The sequence below is a fragment of the Coregonus lavaretus genome (genome assembly GCF_964263955.1).
Source record: "Coregonus lavaretus genome assembly, chromosome: 12".
NCBI lineage: Eukaryota > Metazoa > Chordata > Actinopteri > Salmoniformes > Salmonidae > Coregonus > Coregonus lavaretus.
The window spans coordinates 12527404-12543882 of NC_139999.1; the positions used below are offsets into that span (position 1 = coordinate 12527404).

Below are 16479 nucleotides of genomic sequence, written 5' to 3' on the forward strand. Positions count from 1 at the left end.
AACAACCGACTGGCAACACAGGCTCTAAACAGCAGAGCATTCTAGAAATAACAACCGACTGGCAACACAGGATCTAACAGGAACGCATTCTAGAAATAACAACCGACTGGCAACACAGGCTCTAAACAGCAGAGCATTCTAGAAATAACAACCAACTGGCAACACAGGCTCTAAACAGGAGAGCATTCTAGAAATAACAACCGTCTGGGATCACAACAACGTAGCTACGTACGCAGACCAGGGGTGTATTCATTAGTTGGATTCTGTTTTGCAACGGAAACGTTTACGGTTTACTCTAGGAACCAAACAGAAGCAAACAGAGCAAGCGGAACGAAATCGGGAGGGACCTAGCTGAATTTGTCAAGCTGCACGGCCGTAACACTGTAGCCCGTCTCGCAATTTTCCTGGAGTGTATTCATTAGTCTTGTTTTCATTGCAAAATGTTTTACGTTTGGAGGAAAACGGTTTCTGTTGCAAAATGTTTCGCAACAGAAAATGTTTCGCAATGGAATCCGACTAATGAATACACCCCAGGAAAGTTGCGAGACGCGCTACAATGTTGCGGCAGTGCAGCTGGAACCAACAACTGTTGACCTATTCTCACGCTGGAAATGCAGTCAGCTAGATAAATAGGGAGGGTTTTATATGTGTGCAGTGTGTGCAACTAAACGAAAACACACAAACACAAACTCAGGCCCTCTTACGCTCTCCCCCTACCCTGTTTCTAGTGAAACCTCCCTCCCTCCCCTCACCCTTTGCCTCCCTCTCTCCCTCCCTCTCTCCCTCCCTCTCTCTCTCTCTCTCTCCCTCCCTCCCTCCGTCTCACTCTCTCTCTCCCTCCCTTGACCGCCAATTCATAATGGGATCCGGTAAAAGTTTGCTCTCAAGAATCTGTAACGTAACATGTTTTGTCACTGTTGTTGAGGAATGAAAATGTAGCGCTCAGCCAGAGAAAAACATTTAGACTTCACAATAAGCAATACTTGTAACAACAGCCGTTTCATAACTTCTAGGCCTAATATATGACGCCCATGAGAGGAGGGTGGTAATGTATGTGGTATAGAATTAAATGATGCAGATACATGTGGCAAGCCATGCAATCACATGGACGTTGTATATGAAGTGATTGCCTACAGTCTATTTCAGCGCCTTTTGGACAGTCAAAATGTCACCCTGTTGCATTGCTAAAATGATTAAGATACAAAACATCCTTAATTAAAAACAACGCAGACAACCAAATATGTGATAGGACGCGCCATGAAAACATCAAAACCTAAGAATCTGATGACAACAGAGTAGAAGGGATTCCATGCACCTGCCTCCATCTGACTGAGACTCAATTCAACCTCCTCCATGAGTCCTTATCACAGTCTTTAGAACAGTCATTATAACAAATGTATCACTGTCCTTATCACAGTCCTTATCACGGCCCTTATCACAGTCCTTAGAACAGCCTTATCACATTCCTTATCACAGTCCTTATAACAGCGTTATCACAGTCCTTAGAACAACCTTATCACAGTCCTTAGAACAGCCTTATCACAGTCCTTAGAACAGCCATATCACAGTCCTTAGAACAAACTTATCACAGTCCTTTCACAGTCCTTAGAACAGCCTTATAACAGTCCTTAGAACAGCCTTATCACAGTCCGTATCACAGCCTTATCACAGTGCTTAGAATATCCTTATCAGTCCTTAGAACAGTCTTATCACAGTTCTTATCACAGTCCCTAGAACAGCCTCATCACAGTCCTTAAAACAGCCGTATCACAGTCCTTAGAACAGCCTTATCACTGTCCTTAGAACAGCCTTATCACAGTCCTTATCACAGTCACAGAGAGGAGGGAACACTACCAAGTCCTTATTACTGCCACAGAGACAGGAGAACATTACCAAGTCCTTATCACTGCCACAGTGACGGGGGAACATTACCAAGTCCTTATCGCTGCCACAGAGACAAGGGTACACTACCAAGTCCTTATCGCTGCCACAGATACGGGGAACACTACCAAGTCCTTATCACTGCCACAGAGACGGGGAACACTACCAAGTCCTTATCGCTGCCGCAGAGACAGGGAACACTACCAAGTTCTTATCGCTGCCGCAGAGACGGGGAACACTACCAAGTCCTTATCGCTGCCACAGAGACGGGGAACACTACCAAGTCCTTATCGCTGCCACAGAGACGGGGAACACTACCAAGTCCTTATCGCTGCCACAGAGACGGGGAACACTACCAAGTCCTTATCACTGCCACAGAGACGGGGAACACTACCAAGTCCTTATCGCTGCCACAGAGACGGGGAACACTACCAAGTCCTTATCACTGCCACAGAGACGGGGAACACTACCAAGTCCTTATCGCTGCCACAGAGACGGGGAACACTACCAAGTCCTTATCGCTGCCACAGAGACGGGGAACACTACCAAGTCCTTATCGCTGCCACAGAGACGGGGAACACTACCAAGTCCTTATCGCTGCCACAGTGACGGGGGAACATTACCAAGTCCTTATCGCTGCCACAGAGACGAGGGTACACTACCAAGTCCTTATCGCTGCCACAGAGACGGGGAACACTACCAAGTCCTTATCGCTGCCACAGAGACGGGGAACACTACCAAGTCCTTATCGCTGCCGCAGAGACGGGGAACACTACCAAGTCCTTATCACTGCCGCAGAGACGGGGAACACTACCAAGTCCTTATCACTGCCACAGAGAGGGGGAACACTACCAAGTCATTATCACTACCACATAGACGGGGGAACACTACTAAGTCATTATCACTGCCACAGAGACGGGGGAACACTCCTAAGTCATTATCACTGCCACAGAGACGGGGGAACACTACTAAGTCATTATCACTGCCACAGAGACGGGGAACACTACTAAGTCATTATCACTGCCACAGAGACGGGGGAACACTACTAAGTCATTATCACTGCCACAGAGACGGGGAACACTACCAAGTCCTTATCGCTGCCACAGAGACGGGGAACACTACCAAGTCCTTATCGCTGCCACAGAGACGGGGAACACTACCAAGTCCTTATCACTGCCGCAGAGACGGGGAACACTACCAAGTCCTTATCACTGCCACAGAGAGGGGGAACACTACCAAGTCATTATCACTGCCACAGAGACGGGGAACACTACTAAGTCATTATCACTGCCACAGAGACGGGGAACACTACCAAGTCATTATCACTGCCACAGAGACGGGGAACACTACTAAGTCATTATCACTGCCACAGAGACGGGGGAACACTACTAAGTCATTATCACTGCCACAGAGACGGGGAACACTACCAAGTCCTTATCGCTGCCACAGAGACGGGGAACACTACCAAGTCCTTATCGCTGCCACAGAGACGGGGAACACTACCAAGTCCTTATCACTGCCGCAGAGACGGGGAACACTACCAAGTCCTTATCGCTGCCACAGAGAGGGGGAACACTACCAAGTCATTATCACTGCCACAGAGACGGGGAACACTACTAAGTCATTATCACTGCCACAGAGACGGGGAACACTACCAAGTCCTTATCACTGCCACAGAGAGGGGGAACACTACCAAGTCATTATCACTGCCACAGAGACGGGGAACACTACTAAGTCATTATCGCTGCCACAGAGACGGGGAACACTACTAAGTCATTATCACTGCCACAGAGACGGGGAACACTACCAAGTCCTTATCGCTGCCACAGAGACGGGGAACACTACCAAGTCCTTATCGCTGCCACAGAGACGGGGAACACTACCAAGTCCTTATCACTGCCGCAGAGACGGGGAACACTACCAAGTCCTTATCACGGCCACAGAGAGGGGGAACACTACCAAGTCATTATCACTGCCACAGAGACGGGGAACACTACTAAGTCATTATCACTGCCACAGAGACGGGGAACACTACCAAGTCATTATCACTGCCACAGAGACGGGGAACACTACTAAGTCATTATCACTGCCACAGAGACGGGGAACACTACCAAGTCATTATCACTGCCACAGAGACGGGGAACACTACTAAGTCATTATCACTGCCACAGAGACGGGGAACACTACTAAGTCATTATCACTGCCACAGAGACGGGGAACACTACTAAGTCATTATCACTGCCACAGAGACGGGGAACACTACTAAGTCATTATCACTGCCACAGAGACGGGGGAACACTACTAAGTCATTATCACTGCCACAGAGACGGGGAACACTACCAAGTCATTATCACTGCCACAGAGACGGGGAACACTACTAAGTCATTATCACTGCCACAGAGACGGGGAACACTACCAAGTCATTATCACTGCCACAGAGACGGGGAACACTACTAAGTCATTATCACTGCCACAGAGACGGGGAACACTACTAAGTCATTATCACTGCCACAGAGACGGGGAACACTACTAAGTCATTATCACTGCCACAGAGACGGGGAACACTACTAAGTCATTATCACTGCCACAGAGACGGGGGAACACTACTAAGTCATTATCACTGCCACAGAGACGGGGGAACACTACTAAGTCATTATCACTGCCACAGAGACGGGGAACACTACTAAGTCATTATCACTGCCACAGAGACGGTGGAACACTACTAAGTCATTATCACTGCCACAGAGACGGGGAACACTACCAAGTCCTTATCGCTGCCACAGAGACGGGGAACACTACCAAGTCCTTATCGCTGCCACAGAGACGGGGAACACTACCAAGTCCTTATCACTGCCGCAGAGACGGGGAACACTACCAAGTCCTTATCACTGCCACAGAGAGGGGGAACACTACCAAGTCATTATCACTGCCACAGAGACGGGGAACACTACTAAGTCATTATCACTGCCACAGAGACGGGGAACACTACCAAGTCATTATCACTGCCACAGAGACGGGGAACACTACTAAGTCATTATCACTGCCACAGAGACGGGGAACACTACTAAGTCATTATCACTGCCACAGAGACGGGGAACACTACCAAGTCATTATCACTGCCACAGAGACGGGGAACACTACCAAGTCATTATCACTGCCACAGAGACGGGGAACACTACCAAGTCCTTATCACTGCCGCAGAGACGGGGAACACTACCAAGTCCTTATCACTGCCACAGAGACGGGGAACACTACTAAGTCATTATCACTGCCACAGAGACGGGGAACACTACTAAGTCATTATCACTGCCACAGAGACGGGGAACACTACCGAGGGAGGGTCTTGACTTTCCCTCACTAACTCAGACAGAGATTTTCACTCATGCCGACACCTTCATCATTGATGCTAAAGTTGTCTCTCTCTTTCCCCAACACACACACACACACACTTGCTCGTTCTTTCTCCTTCTGCAGCTAGCCTGAGTTAAAAATAGCTCTCCCTCTCCCCTTCTCTGCTTCTCCGTTTACATAAGCACACATCGGGGGGAGGGGAGCACTTCCGGTCTGGCCACCCAGCCCAGCATCTGATCCACAACACAGGCTGGGCTGCTGGGTGTGGGATACAGGAGGAGGGCTGACATACATACCCCGCAATGCAGGAAAGACCTCTATCTACACGTCTCTCTCCCTTTAGCCTGTATCTAACTGTCTGTCTGTCTGCCTGCCTGCCTGCCTATCTGCCTGCCTCTCCGTCTGTCCGTCTGCCTGCCTTTCTGTCTTTGACGGTCCAGGAGCGGGTCCCAACCCGATGCTAAGAATAACAAACCAGAATCACATTTCATACAAGGGAGTGTTTTCATGATCATCTTGCTGCAAGGCTTTAATGACCCCCCCCCCCCCCCCCCTGGGTTCATGTGACCAGTGCATGACTTATAACATAGGCAGGTCTAAAAAACAGATAAGAAAGAATTCCAGAAATGAAAAGCTATGAGCCGAGAAGGAGGGAAAGGGAAGCTCTACTATAAAACCCTCTTCCTCCCAACACTGCCACACTGAACCTATATTGGAAGTATGCACAAATCACCAGCATATACAAATAAAAACCCAAGCTACTGTAAAACACAATCTCAACAACAGCCATACTGTAGACTGAGGATGCCATTGTCAGCTGGACAAATGTAATACGTCAGCACCAAAACAGTTAAATGAAAAGAAAAATGTATACTTAACCTGTCCTGAAGTTTGAGTCTGTGTGTGTTGGGTACTTACTACTGTGCACAGTCGATCAGCTGGTACTCATTGGATCTCTCAAAGCAGGCCTTCACCCCCTCGTCTTGCCATAGGGTCTTTGCATGCTCATAGAACTCCTGCAGAACAACACAACACAGAGAGATCGATCAGGCCAGTACATGGGTAGAGAGGTGAACCGGTTGCCAACTTGGACCCAACCCAGATTAGAAAAGTCCTTCAACACTGTTTACAATTCAGGTATTCATTTCATTCAGGCAATAGAACATGTACCCTGTGCTCTACCCCCTCGGCACTCCTGTACATCTCAAATGATTGGATAGTTGAGCGATAGTTCACCTACATATGTAGGATCTTCATTTGAGCCAGTTTGCTACAGCAGGAAAATTATCCTGCAGCAACAGGAAATTTGAATTATTATGTGGATCATAGGTTGGTTGTTTAGGGAAAGGGAAACGGGGAAGGGGATACCTAGTCAATTGCACATCACTGAATGCATTCAACCAAAATGTGTCTTCCGCATTTAACCCAAGCCCTCAGAATCAGCGAGATGCGGGGGGCTGCCTTAATCAACATCCAAGTCATCGGTGTCCGGGGAGCAGTTGTTGTTGGGGGTTAACTGCCTTGTTCAAGGGCAGAACGGCAGATTATTCCACCTTGCCGGCTCGGCGATTCGAACCAGCGACTGACCCAACGCTCTTAACTGCTAGGTTACCGCTAGCAACTAAACCGACACGTGCACAACTATGGGGAAAAACAGAAGGGTTTTCGTAATGTTGTCAGCCAACCCGTCTATAATTAATGGCCATTTTTGAAGGGGTTGATACATTTTTGGTAAGGGAAAATCTTCAGAAGCCTTTTTAAACTTCAAATACACTACAAGTTTTAAATTTCTTTAGCCTATCAGAAGGCAAGATGAAGAAGCAACGCTTGCTTAAATCTATCCTATCTAACCTAGCCAGGCTTTTGCTCTGGTCCTATTATAGCACACCTCACCAGCTAATCCTGAGGAGGAGCTCATTAATATGATCATATGTGTTTAAAGTTAGACTGAAACAAAATCCTGCAGGAGCTGCCCAGGAGGGTTGGCCATCCCTGGGCTAGCATAGAGGCTAGGAGTCAATTGGGAATTCAACACTAATTCAACCAATCAGAACGCTTTTTTTAGTCTGTAAAATAACATATTTGGGGCAGGCGTTGCATGTGTTTTCCTTTTAGTGGTCTCATTGAACCTATAGCCATACCCGTCCCTTTGTTGACAGTGGTGAGTGGAAGACAGAGTGGGCACAAGACACAAGAGATACAAACTGAACCAAACGTTCTTCAAATCAAGCAGCCCAAACATGAACGATGAGGGACAGCAACACGATAACAGAACAGAACCTTCCCTTTCCAGCTGAGAAGGCCTCTCTAAGCATCCCCAACTAGGCCTCTGGAGTCTGGACAGTAACAAGACAGAGGCTTACATGACAATTGACATGACTGCCAATGCCTGCATGCAAAGAAAACAAAACAGAAACGTCAGTCTCACTCTGACCACACTGCAATCCTGACATTCACTCGTGTTGTAAATCAATCAACGAGCATTTTAACACTAGTGATTCATTAGTAGGGTCAGGTGTTTCTCCTAACCATGTGGCAGGTAGCCTTGAGGTTAGAGCGTTGGGCCAGTAACTGAAAGGTCGCTGGATCGAATACCGGAGCCGACAAGGTGAAAAATCTGTTGCTGTGCCCTTGAGCAAGGCACTTAACCTTAATTGCTCCAGGGGCGCTGTATAATGGCTGTGACCCCACTCCCTGCGGGGGAATTGGAATATGCAAGAAACACTTTCCATTACACACTTGTGTGTAACAGGACAAATATAAGCACCCCCCCAAATTATTATAACCAGGTAGGCTAAAACTCCTGTCCCTATTCTTGAGGTATCCCATCAGCGTACATAGCTGAGGACAGACAGATAGCGAGACACTTGTCCTGGTTCAAACTAGTGTTATATTTAGAGAAGGACAGAAGAGGAGAGGAGACAGATGAGGACAATGAACATATAGGTTGAGGAAGTTCACTGAGACATGGACAGAAGTTCACTGAAACATGGCCAGAAGTTCACTGAGACATGGCCAGAAGTTCACTGAGACAAAAGGCAGTAGAAGAAACAAAACTCTTTAAGGAAGACATTGGGATGTAGTCAGTATATTCAGGACATTGGCTAAGCTCAGCAGCTCTCTCCTTCTCTTCTCTATGGGGTTTCCTCCCCCAGGCCATCTCCCTGTTCCCTGTCAGAACCCTAAGCAGAGTGGTGAAGCGGCAGGCAGTCAACCAGTCAGACTGGTTCCTGGTAGGGCCAGGAGATAGGGGGGACGGCGAGAGGGAGGAGCCTAGGGCCAGGAGATAGGGGGGAGGGAGGAGGCGGCGGCTGCAGCTATTCAGACAGTCTTGTCTGCCCAAACACACACAAACCCACATTAATATAATGAGTTAGATGCTTCAGAAAAGTAGTCAGTAGCCACAGACATTCCAATCCACCATATACAGGCCATTCGGAAAGTATTCAGACCCCTTGACTTTTTCCACATTTTGTTATGTTACAGCCTTATTCTAAAATGGATTTGGAGATGGGAGAACCTTCCAGAAGGACAACCATCTCTGCAGCACTCAACCACCAATCAGGCCTTTATGGTAGAGTGGCCAGACGGAACCAGTCCTCAGTAAAAGGAACATGACAACCCACTTGGAGTTTGCCAAAAGTCACCTAAAGGACTCTCAGACCATGAGAAACAACATTCTCTGGTCTGATGAAACCAAGATTGAACTCTTTGGCCTGAATGCCAAGCATCACATCTGGAGGAAGCCTGGCACCATCCCTACGGTGAAGCATGGTGGTGGCAGCATCATGCTGTGGAGATGTTTTTCAGCGGCAGGGACTGGGAGACTAGTCAGGATCAAGGGAAAGATGAACGGAGCAAAGTACAGAGAGATCCTTGATGAAAACCTGCTCCAGAGAGCCTCCCGAGTGGCGCAGCGGTCTAAGGCACTGCATCGCAGTGCTTGAGGCGTCACTACAGCCCTGGGTTCGATCCCAGGCTGTGTCACAGCAGGCTGTGACTGGGAGACTCATGAGGCGGCGCAAAATTGGCCCAGCATCGTCCAGGTTAGGGGAGGGTTTGGCCGGCCGGGATTTCCTTGTCCCATCGTGCTCTAGCGACTCCTTGTGTTGGGCCGGGTGCCTGCAAGCTGACTTCTGGAAGGTGTTTCCTCCAACACATTGGTGCGGCTGGCTTCTGGATTAAGCGAGCAGTCTGTCAAGAAGCAGTGTGGCTTGGCAGGGTCGTGTTTCGGAGGACACATGGCTCTAGACCTTCGCCTCTCCCGAGTCCGTAGGGGAGTTGCAGCGATGGGACAAGACTGTAACTACCAATTGGGGAGAAAATGGGGTAAAAGTACAAAAAATTAAAAAATAACCTACTCCAGAGCACTCAGGACCTCAGACTGGGGCGAAGGTTCACCTTCCAACAGGACAACGACCCTAAGCACACAGCCAAGACAACGCAGGAGTGTCTTCGGGGCAAGTCTCTGAATGTCCTTGAGTGGCCCAGCCAGAGCCCGGACTTGAACCCGATCTAACATCTCTGGAGAGCCCTAAAAATAGCTGTGCAGCGACGCTCCCCATCCAACCTGACAGAGCTTGAGAGGATCTGCAGAGAAGAATGGGAGAAACTCCCAAATACAGGTGTGCCAAGCTTGTAGCGTAATACCCAAGAAGACTCGAGGCTGTAATCGCTACCAAAGGTGCTTCAACAAAGTACTGAGTAAAGGGTCTGAATACTTATGTAAATGTAGTATTTCCGTTTTCTTTTCTAAAAACCTGTTTTTGGTATGTCATTATGGGGTATTGTGTGTAGATTGATGAGGGGGAAAAAACAATTGAATCCATTTTAGAATAAGGCTGTAACGTAACAAAATGTGGAAAAAGTCAAGGGGTCTGAATACTTTACGAATGCACAGTTCTTATTTATATTTATATTTTCAACCTTTATTTAACTAGCCAAGTCAGTTAAGAACAAATTCTGTATTTAGTGTAGATTGACATAGATCCCTTTGGCACAGCAACAGACCATATAAAAGACCTCCAGATCTATAGAAAGCATCAGGGCAAACTCTCACCAAGTTTTAGTCGTATGTACGGGATACACATGGTATACACCGTCCAACGAAATGCTTCCTTGCAGGTTCCTTCTCGACAATGCAACAACAATAAAAAATAATAAAAGATAAGAATACGAACAGTGGCTCAGTAGAATAAACATTTTAGCATAAGTATAATACAGGAAGTCACAATTTAAATTCAATATTTGCGGAAGGGGGGATTGGGGGGCAAACTCTCACCTACTGTTGCAACTTCTGATTCAGAATAGTAAAACATAAAACATTTTAAATGCCATACAACACATGGTGTCTAGGTGTTCTATATATTGGTCATACATCTCTATAGAAATTACATTTAACCTGGATTGGAATTTCAGGCTTACTTGCAGTGAACACCTTTACAGGCCTGTCTGTCTGCCTGCCTATTTTCCTGTCTACCCTGCCTGTCTGCCTGTCTACCCTGCCTGTCTGCCTGCCTGCATGTCTGCCTGTCTACCTATCCTGTCTGTCTGCCTGCCTATCTGCCTGTCTGCCTGCCTGTCTATCTGCCTGCCTGCCTGTCTGCCTGCCTGTCTGCCTGTCTACCCTGCCTGCCTGCCTGCCTGCCTATCTGCCTGCCTGCCTGTCTGCCTGCCTGTCTACCCTGCCTGCCTGCCTGCCTGCCTGTCTGCCTGTTTACCCTGCCTATCTTGCCTGTCTGCCTGCCTGTCTGCCTGCCTGCCTGCCTATCTGCCTGCCTGCCTGTCTGCCTGCCTGTCTGCCTGTCTACCCTGCCAGCCAGCCTGCCTGCCTGCCTGTCTGCCTGCCTGCCTGCCTATCTGCCTGCCTGCCTGTCTGCCTGCCTGTCTGCCTGACTACCCTGCCTATCTTGCCTGTCTGCCTGTCTGTCTGCCTGTCTACCCTGCCTATCTTGCCTGTCTGCCTGCCTGCCTGTCTGCCTGCCTGCCTGCCTATCCTGCCTGTTTGCCTGCCTGCCTGCCTGTCTGCCTGCCTGTCTATCCTGCCTGCCTACCTATCCTGCCTGCCTGCCTTTCTACCCTGCCTGTTTGCCTGCCTGTCTGCCTGCCTACCCAGCCTGCCTGTCTGCCTGCCCTGCCTACCCGTCTGCCTGCCAACCCTGGGAACAGGCAGTTTGGAAGGAATCCCTGAGGGTCCTGGTGTTTCAGAGGGGAACTCCCATCAGACCCATTTAAGGTTATTAAACACAATCAGTGTTAACAGGCACGGCCATGCATCTCTCAGGTGAGAGCCTCATTCAATTGTGAGCATCCCAAGGGGAGCACACCTGCTAATTACTGAACCACGAAGCACCAGACAGACAGACAGCACACTGGAGTAGCTTCCATGGCTGATGTGACCTAGCTCCCCTGTAGCTCAGTTGGTAGAGCATGGCGCTTGCAACGCCAGGGTTGTGGGTTCGTTTCCCACGGGGGGCCAGTATGAAAATGTATTCATTCACTAACTGTAAGTCGCTCTGGATAAGAGCGTCTGCTAAATGACTAAAATGTAAATGTGATGTACCTCTAGGAACTTATTGGCCTATTCCTGCATTCACTGACTGGTCCTATTCCTCTATTCACTGACTGGTCCTATTCCTCTATTCACTGACTGGTCCTATTCCTCTATTCACTGACTGGTCCTATTCCTCCATTCACTGACTGGTCCTATTCCTCTATTCACTGACTGGTCCTATTCCTCCATTCACTGACTGGTCCTATTCCTCTATTCACTGACTGGTCCTATTCCTCTATTCACTGACTGGTCCTATTTCTCTATTCACTGACTGGTCCTATTCCTCCATTCACTGACTGGTCCTATTCCTCCATTCACTGACTGGTCCTATTCCTGCATTCACTGACTGGTCCTATTCCTCTATTCACTGACTGGTCCTATTCCTCTATTCACTGACTGGTCCTATTCCTCTATTCACTGACTGGTCCTATTCCTCTATTCACTGACTGGTCCTATTCCTCTATTCACTGACTGGTCCTATTTCTCTATTCACTGACTGGTCCTATTCCTCCATTCACTGACTGGTCCTATTCCTCTATTCACTGACTGGTCCTATTCCTCTATTCACTGACTGGTCCTATTTCTCTATTCACTGACTGGTCCTATTCCTCCATTCACTGACTGGTCCTATTCCTCCATTCACTGACTGGTCCTATTCCTGCATTCACTGACTGGTCCTATTCCTCTATTCACTGACTGGTCCTATTCCTCTATTCACTGACTGGTCCTATTCCTCTATTCACTGACTGGTCCTATTCACTGACTGGTCCTATTTCTCTATTCACTGACTGGTCCTATTCCTCCATTCACTGACTGGTCCTATTCCTCCATTCACTGACTGGTCCTATTCCTGCATTCACTGACTGGTCCTATTCCTCTATTCACTGACTGGTCCTATTCCTCTATTCACTGACTGGTCCTATTCCTCTATTCACTGACTGGTCCTATTCACTGACTGGTCCTATTCCTCTATTCACTGACTGGTCCTATTCCTCTATTCACTGACTGGTCCTATTTCTCTATTCACTGACTGGTCCTATTCCTCCATTCACTGACTGGTCCTATTCCTCTATTCACTGACTGGTCCTATTCCTCTATTCACTGACTGGTCCTATTTCTCTATTCACTGACTGGTCCTATTCCTCCATTCACTGACTGGTCCTATTCCTCCATTCACTGACTGGTCCTATTCCTGCATTCACTGACTGGTCCTATTCCTCTATTCACTGACTGGTCCTATTCCTCTATTCACTGACTGGTCCTATTCCTCTATTCACTGACTGGTCCTATTCACTGACTGGTCCTATTCCTCTATTCACTGACTGGTCCTATTCCTCCATTCACTGACTGGTCCTATTCCTCCATTCACTGACTGGTCCTATTCCTCCATTCACTGACTGGTCCTATTCCTCTATTCACTGACTGGTCCTATTCCTCTATTCACTGACTGGTCCTATTCCTCTATTCACTGACTGGTCCTATTCCTCTATTCACTGACTGGCCCTATTCCTCCATTCACTGACTGGTCCTATTCCTATATTCACTGACTGGTCCTATTCACTGACTGGTCCTATTCCTCTATTCACTGACTGGTCCTATTCCTCCATTCACTGACTGGTCCTATTCCTCTATTCACTGACTGGTCCTATTCACTGACTGGTCCTATTCCTCTATTCACTAACTGGTCCTATTCCTCTATTCACTGACTGGTCCTATTCCTCCATTCACTGACTGGTCCTATTCCTCTATTCACTGACTGGTCATATTCCTCTATTCACTGACTGGTCCTATTCCTCTATTCACTGACTGGTCCTATTCATCTATTCACTGACTGGTCCTATTCCTCTATTCACTGACTGGTCCTATTCCTCTATTCACTGACTGGTCCTATTCCTCTATTCACTGACTGGTCCTATTCCTCTATTCACTGACTGGTCATATTCCTCCATTCACTGACTGGTCCTATTCCTCTATTCACTGACTGGTCCTATTCACTGACTGGTCCTATTCCTCCATTCACTGACTGGTCCTATTCCTCTATTCACTGACTGGTCCTATTCCTCTATTCACTGACTGGTCCTATTCCTCTATTCACTGACTGGTCCTATTCCTCTATTCACTGACTGGTCCTATTCCTCTATTCACTGACTGGTCATATTCCTCCATTCACTGACTGGTCCTATTCCTCTATTCACTGACTGGTCCTATTCCTCCATTCAATGACTGGTCCTATTCCTCTATTCACTGACTGGTCCTATTCACTGACTGGTCCTATTCCTCTATTCACTGACTGGTCCTATTCCTCTATTCACTGACTGGTCCTATTCCTCTATTCACTAACTGGTCCTATTCCTCCATTCACTGACTGGTCCTATTTCTCCATTCACTGACTGGTCCTATTCCTCCATTCACTGACTGGTCCTATTCCTCTATTCACTGACTGGTCCTATTCCTCTATTCACTGACTGGTCCTATTCCCCCATTCACTGACTGGTCCTATTCCTCTATTCACTGACTGGTCCTATTCCTCTATTCACTGACTGGCTCTATTCCTCCATTCACTGACTGGTCCTATTCCTATATTCACTGACTGGTCCTATTCACTGACTGGTCCTATTCCTCTATTCACTGACTGGTCCTATTCCTCTATTCACTGACTGGTCCTATTCCTCCATTCACTGACTGGTCCTATTCCTCTATTCACTGACTGGTCCTATTCCTCTATTCACTGACTGGTCCTATTCCTCCATTCACTGACTGGTCCTATTCCTCCATTCACTGACTGGTCCTATTCCTCTATTCACTGACTGGTCCTATTCCTCTATTCACTGACTGGTCCTATTCCTCCATTCACTGACTGGTCCTATTCCTCTATTCACTGACTGGTCCTATTCCTCTATTCACTGACTGGTCCTATTCCTCTATTCACTGACTGGTCCTATTCCTCCATTCACTGACTGGTCCTATTCCTCTATTCACTGACTGGTCCTATTCCTCCATTCACTGACTGGTCCTATTCCTCTATTCACTGACTGGTCCTATTCCTCCATTCACTGACTGGTCCTATTCCTCTATTCACTGACTGGTCCTATTCCTCTATTCAATGACTGGTCCTATTCCTCCATTCACTGACTTCTCCTATTCACTGACTGGTCCTATTCCTCTATTCACTGACTGGTCCTATTCCTCCATTCACTGACTGGTCCCATTCCTCCATTCACTGACTGGTCCTATTCCTCTATTCACTGACTGGTCCTATTCCTCTATTCACTGACTGGTCCTATTCCTCCATTCACTGACTGGTCCTATTCCTCCATTCACTGACTGGTCCTATTCCTCTATTCACTGACTGGTCCTATTCCTCTATTCACTGACTGGTCCTATTCCTCTATTCACTGACTGGTCCTATTCCTCTATTCACTGACTGGTCCTATTCCTCTATTCACTGACTGGTCCTATTCCTCTATTCACTGACTGGTCCTATTCCTCCATTCACTGACTGGTCCTATTCCTCTATTCACTGACTGGTCCTATTCACTGACTGGTCCTATTCCTCCATTCACTGACTGGTCCTATTCCTCTATTCACTGACTGGTCCTATTCCTCCATTCAATGACTGGTCCTATTCCTCTATTCACTGACTGGTCCTATTCACTGACTGGTCCTATTCCTCTATTCACTGACTGGTCCTATTCCTCTATTCACTGACTGGTCCTATTCCTCTATTCACTAACTGGTCCTATTCCTCTATTCACTGACTGGTCCTATTCCTCTATTCACTGACTGGTCCTATTCCTCCATTCACTGACTGGTCCCATTCCTCCATTCACTGACTGGTCCTATTCCTCTATTCACTGACTGGTCCTATTCCTCCATTCACTGACTGGTCCTATTCCTCCATTCACTGACTGGTCCTATTCCTCTATTCACTGACTGGTCCTATTCCTCTATTCACTGACTGGTCCTATTCCTCTATTCACTGACTGGTCCTATTCCTCTATTCACTGACTGGTCCTATTCCTCTATTCACTGACTGGTCCTATTCCTCTATTCACTGACTGGTCCTATTCCTCTATTCACTGACTGGTCCTATTCCTCTATTCACTGACTGGTCCTATTCCTCCATTCACTGACTGGTCCTATTCCTCTATTCACTGACTGGTCCTATTCCTCCATTCAATGACTGGTCCTATTCCTCTATTCACTGACTGGTCCTATTCACTGACTGGTCCTATTCCTCCATTCACTGACTGGTCCTATTCCTCTATTCACTGACTGGTCCTATTCCTCTATTCACTGACTGGTCCTATTCACTGACTGGTCCTATTCCTCTATTCACTGACTGGTCCTATTCCTTCCTACCTTCAATTCAAACACATAGACCTATATCACGTTAGCAGCCAGTTTGACTAATGTTCATAGTTTCAACAGTTGAAAACTTTGAGATGGAGATAATTATTTGGGGCACGAATTCAGAATGAGATCGTAGTATCCAATTAGGGTTCGAACCAGACTGTGTTAGCCCACTGAGCTAAAGCCTAGGCACAAATGTTCAGGTCACAGGCAAGGTCAGTCATCAGATGAGCGTGGTTTATCCAACCACCTCCATTACAACTGTAGTGCCCAGAGGGTGGCTACCTGACGTGCACCTTCAGAGAAAAACCCTCAAACATGCCAACATGACAGAGATAATG

The 16479-nt window shown here is 47.5% G+C and overlaps 1 pseudogene across 1 annotated transcript in view; it reads right to left on the minus strand.

Moving 5' to 3' along the window:
* Positions 1-16479, minus strand: part of LOC311138898 (guanine nucleotide-binding protein G(s) subunit alpha-like) — a 43800-nt pseudogene that overhangs the window by 10511 nt on the left and 16810 nt on the right. The window contains exon 5 of the transcript XR_014615466.1: positions 6151-6248. The product of XR_014615466.1 is annotated as a guanine nucleotide-binding protein G(s) subunit alpha-like (transcript). The remainder of the gene's footprint in view (positions 1-6150; positions 6249-16479) is intronic.